The 18,383-nt window shown below is 45.0% G+C and overlaps 1 protein-coding gene and 1 long non-coding RNA gene across 2 annotated transcripts in view; both read left to right on the top strand.

The window, feature by feature from the left end:
* LOC142591137 (nucleoside hydrolase-like) overlaps positions 1-18,383 on the top strand; it is a 206,230-nt gene that overhangs the window by 167,485 nt on the left and 20,362 nt on the right. The gene's annotated exons all lie outside the window — the stretch shown is intronic.
* Positions 8,607-14,406, top strand: LOC142591136 (uncharacterized). Its single transcript, XR_012830353.1, has 3 exons — positions 8,607-8,733; positions 10,409-10,514; positions 13,802-14,406. It is a non-coding gene; the product is annotated as an uncharacterized LOC142591136 (long non-coding RNA).

Genomic DNA, 18,383 nt, shown 5'->3' on the forward strand with positions numbered 1-18,383 from the left:
GTTCCCGGCGCACGCCGGCGAGTGTGCATCCTCACCGAACCACAACGAGACGGCCCATTCGGCGGCGCCAGCTCTTACCTTCCGCGCCCCCGAAAGTGACCGTTCCGTGTGGTGGTTTGAAACCAAGGACAGATTGATTAGTTATGCCGAAGTAACCAAGTGCTACCGCTTAGCTCGACGACAATGCCACCAACCAACACACCCGGCACTCAGTCGGGACGAGGCTGTAATCCTAAAGCAAATACAGACCGTGTCACTCCTCGCCCCTGCAATGCTGCACGTGCTTCACACAGAGCTCTATCCAAGTGGGCTGTGCGGTGTTTATGCAGCGGGTCCGGCGGACCAATGGCACATCATGGGGGACTGTGCCAGGTTGCCGACTGCCGCTACCTCCAGGACTTATCCGCCCGAACGGCAAGGTGCACTGCAGTCTGCAGACAAGGACTCACAACTATGGGCCGTCCAGCAGGCCCGGGGTGCGCTCGAAAAGCACGTCTCATGACCCACAACAAACGGGCCCACCTGGGCTGGGGCTGAGTAGGGTATAACCGCGGGTCGACGCTTGGCCAGCGTCACGACGCGTCAAACCGTCGTTTGCCGGCATTTTATTAAAGTTATCTCTATCCTATCCTACTTGTACTCACTAATTCAATTAGAGTAAATATATATTAATGGTAATGAAATGAATAAAAAGCAAGTTGCCCCAGGAGGGGAACTATCCTACGTATTCGCGTTGCGCATAATGATTTTGCATAATGATTTCTTCGCATGTAATCCGAAGAGGAGCAATCGTTCCCACCTGCGGCAAGCTGTGTTTTCAAGCACTTTCATTACCAATGATTTATCATTTCTTTAATTCAATTAGGAAGTACAAGTAATTTCCCCTATCTTGTATTTGGTGTCTTCGTTCGCTTCTCATGATAGGATTAATAAAAATGGCGCCCCTCAGTGAATCCCTTTTCGTGTCGTTCTTACATAGGGAAGGTCTCGAATCCGGCAATAAGAGTGCCTTTAGATAGCATGCGCGGGCTTATTTACCACTAGTCTTCACGCCCCCCCCCCCCACCCTTCAGAAAAAAAAAAACATCACGTACTCTTGGCGATTGTGGCACAAAGGATGTTCCACATCGCCAAGGTTTGTGAGTGGTGGAACTGGCTAACACTCTCAAGGTTGTTCTAGGAGTGACACATAAATGCTCAAGAAGGTGGATGGGGAAACGGTGCCGTGGTAGATCAATTGCTTAGAGCATCGCACGCGTAGTGCGAAGCCGTGGGCTCGTTCTCCACCTGCAGAAAGTAGATTTCTTTCATGCACTTTCATTTTCATACACCCATATCAGTTTTCTTGGCGTGATAATAGATCGCAATCTTTCTTGGACCAAACATGCTACTGTGCTTAGGCCTAAACTGACAGATATACACATTCTTCGCGTAATATCTGGACTGAGATGGGGCCCCTGGGAGCGAAGTTTTCTGCAAGTGTACCGGGCACTTTTTTGGGCTACATGCGCTACAGCATGCCTGTGCTATCCAACCTGCGATCACCTTGTATACGCACGCTGGAGAGCCTTCAGGCAAAAGCACTGCGGATATGCCTGGGCTTGCCACGCTGCACGTCACCTAAGGGCGCAATAGCGGAAGCACGGGCTCGTCCATTGGACATATACAGGTCTTGGGAACATGTTAGAACCTATCTTCGCCTGCTAACCAGACACTCACACCATCCTCTGTCAACACTTCCAAGAACCATCCTTGATTGTGTTTTTTTAAAGCAATTGCATGCCACGCGAGCATTATACCTGCAAGGTTCCAGGCCACCAACATCCCCGAGACATCTCCATGGACATTGCCAAGACCACTAGTGAGGCGTCAGATACACGGAATTATCAAGAAATCCCACGTTTCCTCCATTGGCTTGAAGCAGCTCACCCTGTCCCATATATTTACATTATATAGTGGTACTGTACAAGTATATACCAATGGTTCAGTCACGCCATCTGTCACAACGGCCGCATTTGTCATCCTGCAACTTGGAATTAATCGGCGATTTCAATTGGACCACAAATATACGTCTGCGGCCATAGAACTTGCGGTATTATGGGAGGCTCTCCGTTTTATGAAAACGCAGACACCTCATAAATGGATGGTATTCTGCGCTGCCAAATCAGATCTACAAGCGCTAAAATGCTTTTTAACGAAAGGGCCATACTACCTGTTCGTGCGGGAAATCACTACGTCACAGTGCCGAGTTAAGTGGCCACGTGATCACTTTTCAATGGATGCCTAGTCATTGTGATGTGATTGGCAATTAACTCGCTGACAGTGAAGCGAGATCGGCCTTCTCCTCCTCTGATGAAGTACGGATTGCCTATTCGCTACCTGACACCAACTCCTTAATCTAGGCACGCATGCAGGACCTTACAAAGGCATACAGAGCCCACGATGACAACATTCACAGACACTTACATATGATCGCCCCAGACGGTTATTTTTGTTTGCCTCCGAAGGTTACACGGAGCAAAACGTCATTGCCACACCGGATTCGGCTGGGCGTTGCTTTCACCCGTCGCTACGCGCACCTCATCGGCCAATCAGCCAGCCCTGATGGTGAACACTGCCTGATGCTTGAAACACTGAAACACATACTGTGCGATTGCCCAAGATATATGCCGGAGCGAAGGACGTTAGAAAGATTCCTAGCCAGCGTTGGCAGGCAACCATTGTCGGAGGAAGCTATCCTCGTCCTCTGGCCTGACACTGCAACTACACTGCGTGCAAATGAAGTCTTATTGAAGGTTCTGCAGGACATCAAGATCGACAAGCGCCTCTAGCAAGGCAACTGTCTGATATACATAAGCACTCACTACTTCTCTTGTGATCATCAACCATCCCAGTGCATTTACTCCCCTTCCCTTTTCCCCAGTCCAGAGTAGCAGACTAGAGCGCTCTAGCTCAGGTTGGCCTATCTGTATTTCCTGTCAATAAATTCTATTCTCTATATTAATTGCCAATGATTTACCCCTTCTTTAATTCAATTAGTAAGTACAAGTAATTTGCCCTAATTTATCCTTCGTGTCTTGGTTTATTATCTTTCATGATAGGACTAATACACTTCGGCCAATTGGTTTCTTTTCCTCTCCTTTCTTCTCGTCCTCTCTCTCTCTCTCTCTCTCTCTCTCTCTCTCTCTCTATATATATATATATATATATATATATATATATATATATATATATATATATATATATATATATATATATATATATATATATAAAGTGTATTGCTTACAGTGCCGAATATATGTGGTTCTATTTGCTTCCAAGATATTCCACGTATATTCGGAATTTGGCGGAGTTCTTGAAGTGTGGTTCAATTCAGCCGCGTTTCCGCCCGGTATTTCAATATCTCCTGAATCGGCTCATGCATTCCTGCCCACGCAGGAATGTGATGCGGACGTAAGCCAGCCCCTCCAGGCAACGCATGCGGGGGATGCGTGCGCGGGCGAGAAGTCTTCATATAATGGGACATAAAATAGCACCACGCATTCCGCTCAATCACAACTGCCCGAAAGGCTCATTAGCCTTCGCCACGAATACCTCAAGCTCAAGGGTCTCGTTTGCCCCAACTACGTTGCGGCAAGTCCTTCCGCCGTTTCAAGTAGGCGTTTCGAAATGGTTGGTACATGAATCACGTCCGTCGCCGAATGACAATTCGTGCATAAAAGTGAGAGCACGCACTCTATTACCTTTCGTTGAAGACAGAAGGTTTGCACTAGAAAAACTAGAACGTGCATTCACACCGTCATTTCTTAGGAATAAATTTTGGGAACGCCCCTTCAACAGGAGCTATACGTAATTCTTGCAACAAAAAGTGAAATCGTCATTGTGGCTGATAAGGGCATCATCCCTACTCAAGCACGAAATGATTGCCACCTATTTTAGTTCGAAGTATGTGCATCATCCGGTGGTAGGCTTCTATAGTTTACTTATGGGATTTTACATCTGAAACTTGCAACCGTATTAAGAGGCACGCTATAGTGGAAGACCTCGATTTAATTTTTGCCATCTGTGGTTCTCTGTCGCGCGACCATTGCACGATAGATGAGCGTTTTCCAATTCAGTCGCCATCGGAACGGGCTTGCAGGTCAGGGATCGAAATCGCGAACTCGAGCTGAGCAGCGCCACAGCGAAGCCTCCCGCCAAATTCGGCGAGTCTCGCCTGCGGTGTAAGCGTAGGAAAAGCTGTGCACCTCTCTTCGATAATGGTCTGCATTGTCTTCGAGATGCCAAATAATTTGGTCGCATGAACTTTCACTCGGGCTTCGGAATGCCTGATATAGAGTCACACTACGCAAGTCACACTGTCGAAGATAGCTGAGGCGCTTGTGAGGCCGCGCTGGTGATGGAAAACCTAATCGTCCATTCTTGGGAATGGGAGTCGTCGTTAAGGCCGTCCTGTGCGCAACCAGCTTTTCTGGGGTTCCGCAATGACTGCGGCGCTCGCGTCGCATGTCTCGTCGATGATCATCTCGTCGCATCTGGCGAATCATGGAAAGTGGTCTCAGACACAATAATGCCATCTCTATCGCTAAACGGATGCGGTTGTGCAGGTCGCCGTCATGTGCAGTGCCTCGGGTTGGTATACCAGGTGTCTGTGGCAACGACGGGGCGAGTTTCCATCTGGGTGTGCGACGCGACTTGCTTTCTCGCAGCGTTACTGCTCCCGCGCCTATTCTCTGCGGGGTGCTCGACCGTGCAGGACTTCACAAAAAATGGCGTGCAACCGAACTGTCCTCTCAGAAGCCGTGCCATCTGAAGCAGCTAGCCGGCCTGTGATTTGCGTTGAAAAAGTAGGATTTGCGAGCTGTTCAAGGCTCGAAATATGGACAGCGGTGTCTGTGGGCAAACCGATGGTTTTTTGCGCGTCTGGTCACTCAGTGGCGTTTGAATGTATTTGAATTCAAACAATGGCTCCTTCTAACGTCTGCAAGTGTACACAGCCTGGTTACTACAGCTTCGCGACATGAAGCGTGAAAATACTGCTCTAATTATATTTGATGTCATCTATCACTTTGAAGTGATGCCGTTCGGGTTATGCTTTGCCCCTCCTGCATTTGAACTTGTAATAGACGCTCTGCTCCACTGTTTTAAGTGTCCATTCTGTATGTGCTACCTCGATGACCTTATTGTCGTTTCATCGGCTTTTTCGACACACTACGAGTATTTTTGACCCTCTTTTCAAGGCCAGGCGTCAGGTAAATTAATCAAAATGTCACTTTGCCCGCCAGCAGCTCGCTTGCCTCGGGCGCTGCGTCGATTCTTTCGGTGTGCGTCCAATTCCAAAACGTTTGAAGAACCAAAAGCTCGCCCTTGTCGACCTGTGCCAATGTTGTTCAAAGCTTTTTACGCCTCTTCTCACACTTTCGCCTGTTTAAATGCAATTTGGTAGAAGTTTCACCCTCTCGCACAGCACATTTCCAGAAAGACACAGGTTCGGAGCTACGGCGTTCACTTAGCAAACTGCGCGGATCACTTCACCCCCAGTTCTCGCCTACCTCGACGTTGCCGCTCCAACAGAAGCTTTCACCAACGCCTGCAGGCATGAATGGGTGCGGTTCAGGCTGAGCTGTAAGGTTTCGAACGTGGTATTGCGTGTGCGATCTGTCTTCTCTCCAAAACAGAATTTAATTACTTCAGTACTGAGCGTGATTGCCTTGACAACGTTAGGCGAGTGGGTACACTCGGACCCTTCTTGTACGGGCGGCTATTCCCCGTTATCACCGACCATCATGTCAGGGGCTCTCTTTCATCCCTGAAATATCCTACTAGACTCACCATTCAATGTTCTCAACGACTCCAAGCTTACTCATGGATAGTTCTGTACAAGACTAGTCGATCACATTAGGAGGCTAAGTGCTTGCTGCGCCATGCAGGAGACGCGCCAGAGCTTCCCTACAGCCTTGAGTCTACATGGTTCAAGTCGCTTCCCAAGGAACACATACGAATGGCGAGTTATGGGCAACCGCCCTCTATTGTATCACTGCGGAGGATAAGGCCATATCTGCCATCGATGCCCATACAGCGATATGGGCATACCACGTTTCACCAGCAGTGCGTCGTGTCCGATGCAAAGCGAAGGAATACATGAAATCGCCCACTACATCGTATCGACAGAGTGGAGACTTCGAAACACGTCTCGTTCGCGGTCGCCAGTACGCCACCTCTCGCCGTAGCTCCGGCCGTACCCGGGCCGAAACCGTATCTGGACTGCTAGCACTTGTCCAGAAAACTAAAAGGAGCAACCGACGGAGGTGCTATGACACCGGTTGCTCCCCCATCCCCCATTCCGGCCACCTCCTAACGGGATGTATATCTCCTATCCCCCCCAATTCCGCGTGCTAAAGGTTGGCGGGAACCGTCCCCACGTTCCTCCAGCCCGCGTGAGAAGATGCCGCCGCCCTGAGCCACCTTCTTTCTAGGCTAACTTTTGAATTATGCCCACTGAACCTAGAGGACATGGCGAGCGACGCTGGCGGAAATTTTCTCGCAGTCTCCTCATAATCGCTATAACAGCGAAATTTGTTCATTGCGATTTTTTTGCAAGAAAACTTTCATGTAGCACGCATTGAGCAACACAAAGAAACCTTTGAAATTTTTCATGATGACCCACAATTTTTTTGTTAACTCTGCCCTAAGTTTATTAGTATTGCAATGACAATAACAACTCCAGGCGCATTTCCGCTGTCGCCGTAATGTTCAGTGTAACGTCCAAGTGTGATAACGTCGTGGCTGCACGCCGCACGCGATGGGTTCTAGGGAAAGCATTCGAGGTTGAGCCGGGTATGGTGGCTCGATCTCGCGTGCTTGGGAGACGAAACTGGGGACGAAGCGCGCCGTCTTCCATAACATGCACGGCACCAGGTGGCGAGGCAGGGGAGGCGTCGTATTCCTGTCGCGGCTGCCAATGTGGAAAAGGTAATGATATATCAATAATAATAATAATAATAATAATAATAATAATAATAATAATAATAATAATAATAATAATAATAATAATAATAATAATAATAATAGTTTGGCAGATATAGAATAAAGTCACTTTAAGCGACGGAAAAGGACATTATCTTGGTTCTGTCAAGCTACGTGGCACACGCATATTTTAATACGTTCGGATAAGATACATGGAAAACCCTGGAAAGCTCAAAGAAAGCGTTCGCCATTTTGAACTTGAAAATAAAACAATCACTATCCATAAAAAATCTAGGAACTCGTTTAAAAAGTACTAAAAGTTTAAAAGTTTAATATAAAAAGGAAAACGCATTCCTAACATTTTTTTTTGGAAATAGTGAATACTGAATAAAAAAAAAAGCTAACCTTTCACTTGCGTTTGACGAAATACCGCAGCACTGGCGTCTTCGCTAGCAATGATTGTTTAGGTGTCATCACGATAGCTGCTTTAGGTGTAGCAATCAGCGCTGTTGACCTTCTCTCGGACAGTATAAAAGCCACGCACCAAGCTCACTTTCTCCGTTGCACTCACGGCCTTCTCCTCACGTGTCACGTACTTGATACTAAAGGTAAGTCGGGCCTTAACATTCATAGTTAGCATAAACCGGCCGTTTTGTTTGATAGCAGGAGAGGTTGCTTTCAAAGAAATATATTATAATTGTTGTCTAGACTGTTGCATCAATGCTCGCTAGATAAGGTGAATATATTTCCCCCACGATTATATTAAAATATTTCTGTTTACACGATTTATCTATGTGTACATGCTAAGTGAAAGAAATATAATTAAGCCAAAGAAAGCATTGGTGAAGACAAATGTCATTCTAAAGATAAATGCGGTAATTATCAGCTATGACGAGTAATGAAAGCGGACAATAAGATCTTGTCGCAGTTCGGCACCGAACCCACCTATTCCCCATTACTCGTGCGGTGGTTCAGCAGTTAGGCCACCATGACGGCGATCGTATGAGCTGCTCTTCTGGGCGTACTTCTACAAGATTATATTTTGGAGTGTTAGCCAATGCCGCTCTTGTCCAAAGTAGCGAACACGAAATTTAATGATACCAGCACGTGCCACGTAGCAAATGTCGCCTCCCTTTCTCCAATATGCCTCCTCTTGCGTTCTTGTCTGTCCATATATCCTTCTTGGTTACAAAAAAAAGTTTGTCCTTTGTACAATGTAAACACAAATGAGCCCATATGGGCGTTTTAACAGTTGATATGCCATTTTTTCCCCCTAGCCTAAAATGAGTACTCCCACAAGAAGAAGTAAAATAAGCTAGAACCATTATTATACCCCCGACCCAATTTGAATGGGCATTGCGGTTGTAAAATGGGAGTTTTCAAGGAATAACGGTGGCCTACGGGAAAGTGGGAGTGTTGAAATACACCCTTATCTGAGACGAGCCAAATAGAGAAAAGAATAACTCAGCCGTGACCAACAAGGCAGTGAGCCGCAGCGACAATTTCAGTAGGATTATTTCTGCAGTCACATTCGAAATATCCCGCGCAATGTGTGTCGGCGCTGTTTTTCTGTTCGGAGTAGCCGCGCCTTGGCGCTGCACAGGACGCCGAAAGTCGGAACGGTCGGAACTACGCGCGGAGGAGCACAAGCCTTCGGAGCGCGCACGCGTGCGTTGAAAGCCGCAAAGGAGCAGCCATTGTCAGCGACGGCGCATTCTTCTACCGTGGTTGTTGTTTCTCGCAGCATTGAACCCCCAAGACTCCACGGTAAGTGACTTTGCACGATTATTACACGTTCTATGAGTGTGCATGTGTTCAAAGTGAGGAGACGCGCTGATATGACTCACTGAAGGTCTCAGTACAACATGTCGCGACAGGTGGCCGTCCGGAACCATTTTGCACGATCGCTGTGTTTCTTCGAGCTTTGTCGTAATCGAGGCGACTTGAGTGCTTAGAGTCAAGCGAGTGTACTTAAAAATGGGTTTTTTACATGATGACGGACTTTGCCGCGTCTTTAATTGGGTGGATGTCAGCATTCGACGTGTTCCCCGAAGCGCAAGCCACTACCATAATAGTTACGTGCAGTGCGAGGTGAGCTAAGCTTCGCCGCCCAACCGCGGCCTGAAAAATGTGGCGGCTCGTTAAGGGTTTACTGCGGTGCGCGTGTGTGAGTGTTTGTACAGTGTTCGTTTGAGCGAGAACCGGCGGCGCTTCTTTGTGCGCAGTATCTGCTAGCTGGCGCGTACGTGGCGCCAATCCCCTAGCGATTGTGTGCAGTAGGTCGCTCACTAAGCGCGCATTGTGCAGATTTGCCACTACGCTCCGTGCTATCGTCTGTGTCTCTTCGCGCCCACATCGCTGATTGTGCATGCGGCGCGTAGCATGTAGAGCCTGCACCTGTCGACTTTGATCTGCGGGCTTGAAATGTCGGCTGCGCGTTTGTGGTATTAAAAGCGTGCGGTGAGCTTCCAACGGCACTACGGGTCAACGCCGCATGAGCTGCCGGTCAGAGCATAAGAACCTCTTTATTGTTAGCGTACTGCCTGGCGGTAACAGGTGTCCTGCTTGGGTTCAGATTACTGGATACGCCGTCACTTGAACGACGACGGCCGGAGCAGGTTAGTATCAGTGGCGCCGGCACCTCGGCGGCCAGAAAACGATGCCTGTGCCGTGACGAGATATATCAATTTACGCGGTAGAATTTCCGGCGATGCCTCGTACGGGCGCGCCGCTCCATGGCTGTGTTCTTTGCTGAGGCCGCCACTACGCCTGCCGTGCGCATACTACGATATATCTATATAGTCGATGCTTGGGCAATTTTGTTATTCAACAGCTGGCGCTGTGCACTGGATACCTGGACTTGTTTAATGTTTAATTACTTTGCTGCTGTGCCATTGCGCATTGGGTACAGATATTCAGTTTTGAATTCTAGGTGCCGAATCAGGATCATACCAGATCATAGCATATCAACTCAGGATCATATCATACATCACAGCGTCATCCTATATTGCACGAGTATTAATAACAAAATTTCTGCTGCTGGTGAAAAATCAAGGCAGACCGATCAACCTGTACCTGTGAGAAAAATGTGCTTGAAGTCCACCATTATCTATTATACAGAGATACTACCTTGGTGTTTAATGTCAGTAACACTCATAAATTATGCATCATTTTGTGTGAAACAATTTGTGTTAGAAGCCATTCATTGTAGGGGATCAGTAAACATCTCATAGCTTATGTAGTGCATGAGTTGGGCAAAGCTTCTAGTTTGTAAAGAGCAAAGCCATTAAGCTATAAAATTTTGGCAAGCTTAGTTTAACAATAAGCTGACCAATATACAAAACCTAATGTAGCGGCAGATGTTCTCCAAGATAAACTTGCGACCAGCTTTTTCGTATCCTGTGTGATCATTGTAGTGTCAAATGTTTCTCTTTTATTTCAGGGCTGTGGCTGCGGCCATTTCATTGCCAGCTGTGAGGGTGAAGCAGCTTCATAGCCGGAGATCAGATGCCTCCCATCAGTTTCCCTTTTCAGCAATATAGGCCTTGGTATGCTCTTACCTAGAGTTTACTTTTTTTACCCTGTATGTTTTAAGTGCAATGACTAGTTTAGTGGCACCACTTAGAGTGATTGGTGTGGCACCTGTTCCATGGGACGTATGCAGGTTATGCAATGTAACTTTAGCAAACATTAAAAAATATGCAAATGCCACCTAGCTGCACAGAACCTAGGTAATGTTGTTTCCTGTCTCTTGGAAATACTTGGATTTTCTGCATTTTGCCTAATTACCTAATTAGCCTTGATCAATTAATAAACTTATCAAATATTATACTTAGATAAAAAGTCTCAATTATAAAATTGTAGAGCAACGTGAAAATTTCCCAGTACAGCTTTCTGTGGCTCAATATGTGCTACATAATGTTTTTAGGAGCATGAAAGAAGCCTGAGAATCTCGCAAAGTGCCTTTAGTGTGTGTGACAGCGCCTGTGTTGTGTTCTTGCTTCAGTCCTCATCTTTTGCGCTGCACAATCATGTCGACCTCGAGTGGCCAGTCCCGTGGTAGTTTTGCATATATTTGACTGCTTGCCCTGTATAGGCATGTGTGTTCGAGTAAGAAAAAAAAAAGATAATGAAGGAGCCCAAAGTGATGTATTTGAGGACAAGTGTATGATGTAAATTACTATGTAACAATAAAATAAGAAACTGAAAAAAGACTTCACAGTAGAGGTATGCAGGTATGTGCATCAGCATAATGACGAAAACTTCGTGCAAGTTTAGAAAAATATTAATTAGATTGGTTTCTGTCATTCTTCTCTATGACATATTTATTGCAAAAATGTGCTCTCTACTATTGCACGATTAAAGATACAGCTCAAATACATCATTTGCTAGCACCTTCACATTCATAGCAACATATAGAGGAATAGTTAAAAACTTGCTTTGCTTCTCTGATCTTCATTTTAGGTCCTTCTCATGTTTGCTGAGCTTCTTAAAGTGTCATAGACACCTTCCAGGGTTCACAGGCAACTTGAGTACATTATGCCAGATTGTGGAGAAGCCGCAGAGGTCGCAGCATCTATAGTGGTGTCCGGTAAATGCAAGTTTCTTGCATGGTGCATTATGCTCAGTACGAATTATATTAAGTTATCATTTTAGCAAAAATCATTGTTTTACAGATATATATCAATGTGTGTCCAAAGAACTGCACTTTTTATAAAAGTTGCTCATTCTCTAAGTCTACTGTTCAGTGTTGTAAAATGCATGTTTGTTGGACAGCATAGTGTTTGGCCTTCAGCTGAAGGTAGTAGTGGCCCATTTGCATGCGCATAAAGCTGCAGTAAGCCAAATGTGAAAAGATAAGGGCTAATACGATACAGCCCGATAAGAAAGATATGTATGCAAATGACACAAGCACCAGATCTCACTTCAAGCTTTAAAATAAGGAAGCAGGCAATATTAAGTAAAAGGCGGAGACATAATTTGATAATACCTGTTAAACGAAATTCTTTATGCAGTGCAACTAATGGATCAGTGATACATTTGTCCTTTTTAAAAGTCGCAAGCCACAATTACCTTTCATGTTGTCAGGTCGTAATACCTGGCTACAACGCAAGTTTTGTGGAACACAGGATTGCAGTCACATTCTTTGCAGTATCTAACATTGTGTGAGGGAGGGTTGTTGCACACAGATGACTCAAACTCGCTCAATCTCCCTCATTTCGCATTAATAGAGCATCCCATCTGTCCGATGTAGGCACGGCCTTATGATGGCAGCAGAGTACACAACGCTTGCGACCTTGCTCACTAGATGCATATTGTGCTTCAAGCCACAACCAACCTTTTCCTTTTTTTGGCTTCTGCCTTTTGTTACAGCACAAAACTCTCCTAGCAAGGGACTGAGAAAAAAGTGATTTGTGCAACTAAATTAGGCATGAATATGGAATATAATGAATGAGATGATGAAGTAAAAAAGTCGTTGCCGTTGTTTCGTATGCATTTGTAATTTTCATGGGTAATTGTGTAGCTGGTCCCTACGGGCAAAATTTTTTTTCTGTATGAAACATGTGGAGAGATTTGCTCTGATGAGAAAAAAAAGACTGAAGCCAGGAAAACAAATCAATTTGTTTGTTGCATGCAGCACAATTTGCAGGCGGTGCACTGTGCAACGGAGGTTATGTACAGTCTGCCGTTCCCATCCAGTCATGCTTGCATTGCATAGACACACATTGTAATAATTTGAGATTGAGGCTAATGAAGTTTGCAACAACTCTCATCCGCACATTGTAATGCACTGCAAAATAGATTGGTTCGTTCCTGTGTTCTTCAAAACTCATAGCCAGAAATTATGAGCGGACGTACATAAGGTAATTAAGCTTTGGAAGATTAGCACGAATAGGACAAATGCATCAGTCATTCTCAGTTACATTGCACGAAGAATTTGTTTTTGAAATGATGACGTCACTTCACGTCTCTGCGTGTTGTATGTGATGTCTGTTTTCTTATTAAATCCAGAGTTGAGGTGAGGCGCTTGTGCCCTACATGTCTGTCTTCATTTGCTTCTGTGGTGCCATTACACCAGAATAAATCGATGACAGGAGCTGCCAGTCCATGCAGTTATACTACATTGGGCTCAGTACGGCTGGCGGCCTGAATGTGACGAGTTCGAAGTAGCAGTAAGTACTTCAGAAGGGCAGAATTTTGTGTCACTTGGGGGTGCATATTACAGTATGGTGAAGCAATAGATGGAACAGTGTGAGGCGAGACAGGTGGGAAAGTGCTATAGACAACTGTGAAAGTTTACTGGAAAGTTTCACTGCAGCAGGACAATTCGTGCATTATCCTGGTGCAGCAAAATTTGCCAATTTTCATAGTTGTCAGTAACACTCGCCCATCTACATTACACTTCACCGTACACTAATAGCAGTAACAACAGCAACCAACTGACCCGAGCAATAATCAAAGCCCGCAGAATTGCCAAATTGTAGGAGAAATGTTTCAGTGTGACACGTTTTGCTAACTGACAAGTAAATCTGCAAACCAACAATCAGGTGTATTTTTCATGCACATACATTATTTTGTAGAACTGCTTCCTGCTTTGGTTTTTTTATGGCTTTTAGGAAAGCATTTTAAGGTATGTAACTGTTTGTCTGTTCTAAAATTAAATCTGTTGTCTGCCAGCACTATGTGTCATTACTGTATAAGCCCTTACTTTGCCAGTGTCCTTCGCACTGTTCCCAACTAAATGTGAATAACCAGATAACCATTTTTTAATTTTCAGATTATGAAGAGAATACTTTTAATATGTATTTCATTAGAAAAATTTTCTCAATTTTAGGAAGAAGTCCGGCTGACCCCAAGCCTGGTGTGAAATGAAGAAATGACTCTCCACATCAATTCATGTTTACTTGTCGTCATAGCCAGTGTGTTAGCTTAATTTTTGGTTCTTCCTATTGAATTCCCAAAAAAGGTACCGACTCTCATTCATTGAAAAGAAATTTTTGCACTTCGGGACGCAGCCATGCACAAAGCCTTTGAGCTCATTAATATCTTTTTTTTTAAGAAAGTGCAGCACCAGCGTAGAGCAATAGGTTTAATAAGGCGAGGGTAAGTGAAAACAATGGCGACATTAGTCATCAACAGTTGTCCAACAAAGGAAGTCTCATGCTGGAGCCAATATCTTTGCAAGGGAACCAAATGGCTCTAGCCTGAGACATTCGTTGTTCAACCTGGCAAGTCTCCTTGTCGAAATATTTCCTCTAGTCTGAGACCTATATCCGTTCCACTACCCTCGACCAACAATACACCTATACATTTGGCAACCCATGGCAAGGTAACAAATTCACATTCAAAGAGAAGGTAGTGTGCACCCTGGAAAGTAGCATGAAGTGTTTTATTTACTTAATGAAATGCAGGTTTGCTATCCAATTACTTTATTTTGATCCCCATTTTATAATTGGACAGCATTGTTCCTCAGGGAGAATAATAATTCGGAGCTTACACAATTTTGCTCCTTTATGTCCGTTAGTCCTGGTTGCTACACTATCAACCCTGTCTGCAATTGCATTGCAGTGTTTTGAGTATGCATCACACTTAAAGAATAGTTAGGCTTCTACTTCGGAATGTCTGCTACTGCGTTGCAGCATGAATTTTATGTCTAGGTGGTGACTGTGATGCCATGTGCTTTTTAAATGACCAATATGCTATTTGAAATGCAATTAAATGCAATCTCAAATGACCTCGGCTCGGGGGATGACACAATTGGAGGCCAATGTAATAAGGTGGATTTGATTTCTGAAAGCTAGGCACTTAAACGTGAGAAAGCATGACTAATTTCGTCTAAAGATGCTGCTATTAGATATTATCAGGGAAAGTACTTGTTCGTGGCTGCATTTGCAACATGTTACATTGCTAGCTTTATATATTGCACTGGGTACAGTGAAATGTTGCTGCTTGCACAATATTCAACTAAACATGGTAGCCATGCCAAAGTGTCCATGCAGAACACAACTCATCCACTATTATGGTCTACAGTGGAATCTCGATAAACGAAAATCGCTTAAGTGAAACTGCCACTTAAACAGGACACCATCCTGGTAGTTGGTTGGCTCTCTGGAATGTATCTCAGTAAATAGAACACCTGGTAAATGGAACCAATTTCCCTGGCTTCTTGAGGCTCCATTTAAAGAGTGCCCACTGTAAAAATATAGGGGGGATCCTGTTTGGAAGTTTCGCAAATCTAGTCGCAAACAAAACCACATTTCAGTGGGAGCGAAATGCAAAAGCACCGGTGTACTTAAACTTAGGTGCATGTTAAAGAACCTCAGGTTGTCCAAATTAATCCGGGGTTACTCGCTACGGCATGTCTCATAATCAGAAGGTGGGTTGTGGTTCGTAAAATACGATAATTTTTAATAGCTTGCTCTGAAATACAGCCCAATAGCTACACTAAATTATGTAGCTTGTTTGTGTGATGAGTCCCAATTTCTTAATTTAGTACTTTGACATTTATCATATTTGTGTGCTAGTCCATGCAAAATGCCACTGATCGGCCTCATTATACAAGCGACTGTTAATTTGGAATGGCTTATTCAAGCAACTTAAACTTACAGCACAAACACCTAAGACGGACCACAAAAGGAAGATATGACACACACTGGCGCTAACTTCTTTATTTCTTCGTCGTCGATGCAATATAAATCCTAGGCAACACAACCGTGCAGGCACTCAGATTAGATTACAGAGATCTGCCAAATTATCACGTACGCAAACCTAGGAAGTCAAATTCAGATGGGTGCAGGGACAAAGGTATCTCACTGATGCAATTATCGCCTTGCCTTCTTATGTGGTAGGCCTCTAAGGCAAGCCACGCATGCTCATTCTTGCTTTTGCCAAGAATTGACGTCCCATCAAGTTGTGCCTCACAATTGTTGCAAAAGTTTATATGCGCACCAAGGTGCGCTCCTCTATCTACATTTTTGTTTATTTTTGCGCATGTTCCCCGAGTCGCTCATTGACGCAATGCCCTATCTAGCCAAGCTATGTCTTACCACATCAGAGTGGAATGGTATAAATCACGCCGACAGCGCGCGACACGTATGAAGCAACATGCTGAGTTTGGCATCCTCCTCTGCTCTCTCCGCAGATGCGGAAGCATAGCTTTAAAAGCTTGTTCGGCGCAGAAAATGCCAAAGGAACACTATGCCTGCAAGCAACTTTCTTGAGTTGATAGATGACCTTATGTGTTTAAGGGACCACGCAGGGAACATGCGCAAGAAGTAAACAAAAATGTAGATAGAGGAGTGCACCTTGTTGCGCATATAAACCCTTGCAACAGTTGTGAGACACGACTTGATGGCACGTCGATTCTTGGCAAAAGCAAGAATGAGCATGCGCGGCTTGCCTTAGAAGCCTACCACATAAAAAGTCAAGGTGATAATTGCATCAGTGAGATATCTTTGTCCCTGCACCCATCTGAATTTGACTTGCTACGTTAGCATATGTGATAATTTGGTAGATCTCTGTAATGTAATCTGTGCACCTGTGCAGTTGTGTGGCCTAGGGTTTATATATGCATCGACGATGAAGAAATAAAGAAGCCAGTTAGTGCCAGTGTGTGTCATATCTGCCTTTTGTGGTCTGTCTTAGGTGTTTGCGCTGTAAGTTTAAGTTCAGAATTATGTACCAATTAGGCTCAAATGAAGTTTTACTGTTAGTCAAGCAAGCTCAATATGTAGTCTGTGCAAAAGTGTGGAGTGTCAGTACAAAGTAACAATTCAAACACATGGCTCTGTAGTTATGGTTCAGTATGAAACAAGGTAAGAGTTCTTAGTATTTCTTTCATTTACTAATTTCATTGTGTTAGGACATCTAGAATACTAGTTACTGGCATGCTTACAATGTACATTGTTCTTTTTTAAAATCCAGAAAATTGTTTTACTGGGGCAGAAATGTGCTTTCTTTTGGGCCCGCAAGTAAACATATTATGTTTCTTACATTTGATGTCTAATAAATTTTCTTGACTGTCAGTGTGTGTCTCGTGCATTTTCCCTTTCAGCAAGTAGCAACTGCTCTCCAAGGCGTTTGCTGGCCTCGGAAGCACTGCCGATAAGCTAGGACGACTGCATAAAAGCTTTGCAAAGAGGGGCTCTGTGATCAGCGAAAAGAAAAAAAATGAAGACGTGCGGTGACGGGTTCATTCGCCATTGGACCACGTGGGCGCGTGACTTGGTCGATTCAGCGGTGGCCCTGTGCCGTCGATTGGACCACGTGTGGCGAGCCCGCGGCGAAATGCTTCGTGGCGGTACGCCGCGCCTATGCAGCAGCAGACGGAACACCGCAGTCCAAGGTGTCGGACGCCGGCGTTCGCTCCGAGCAGGTGCGACGCCTCCTCGGGTGGCAGCTCACGGACGGCCGAGTTCCCTTGAGCCTTGATCGCCAGCGTTCGACATTTTGGGCTGCGGTGTTCCGTCTGGTGCTGCGTAGGCGCGTCACCCGCGCCACCAAGCATTTCGCTACGTGCTTGCCGCACCTAAATTAAAATGCCTTTAATTCCTTCACAAAACTCCCATTGTACCTCCCAGTCAAATAAGGGTGAAGTGAGAGTATTACGGTACCCCCGTTGTGTGCCCAAATAATGCTCACGTCAATGGGAGTTCTGTCGTACGCCCTTTCAATGGGAGCAAAAAGATGTACAAAAGGGCATGCGCTAGAGGACAAGCAAAAAATGCCCATCTGGGTGTTTTCTTGTTTACAGTGTACTACATAATTTCCATTTCTTTACGGTATATGTAACACTAAATTATAAGGCGGTGTTCGTTTAAGTCAGTTTCATTTATTGGACAACTGGCGACACAAATATTTGGGGAGCAACAGGCTCCCGAACATGCAACAAAATGCAGTGGAGTCGAGACGAGAAACCATGTTACAAAGAAAACCAGCCCGGCCAACCCACCCCTTATAGGAAGCATTTGCTGTACAAGTAATTTTTACAGAAACCAATTATCCGCCTTTTTATTTATTTTGTGCAGAGTTTCTATTTTTGCGAATGTTCTTAATTGAATTCACCGCATTCACTAATTCGCTTACTATACTGTGAGTTACAAAGAACGAAGAATTGTTTCAAAATGTATTTCTTACCATCCATTAGTGAAAAGGTTTTGGTCCTTCCAACACGAAAGAAAGAACATTGCCCGCCGTGGTGGTGAAGTAGGATTGGCGTTGCGCTGTTAACCCGAAGCACGGAATGAAGTAGCAGCTGTGGCAGCCGCATTTCGGTGGGCCTGACCGGCAAGAATTCCAGTGAACTGTGTGTTGGGTGTACGATAATGTGCCCCACGCGGGTTAGCAATAATTATGAGCCTCCCGCTGAGGCCTGCCTCATTATCATATCGTACACCCTGGCGTATAAAAAGCCAGAA

Source organism: Dermacentor variabilis, chromosome 8 (assembly GCF_050947875.1).
Source record: "Dermacentor variabilis isolate Ectoservices chromosome 8, ASM5094787v1, whole genome shotgun sequence".
Lineage (NCBI taxonomy): Eukaryota > Metazoa > Arthropoda > Arachnida > Ixodida > Ixodidae > Dermacentor > Dermacentor variabilis.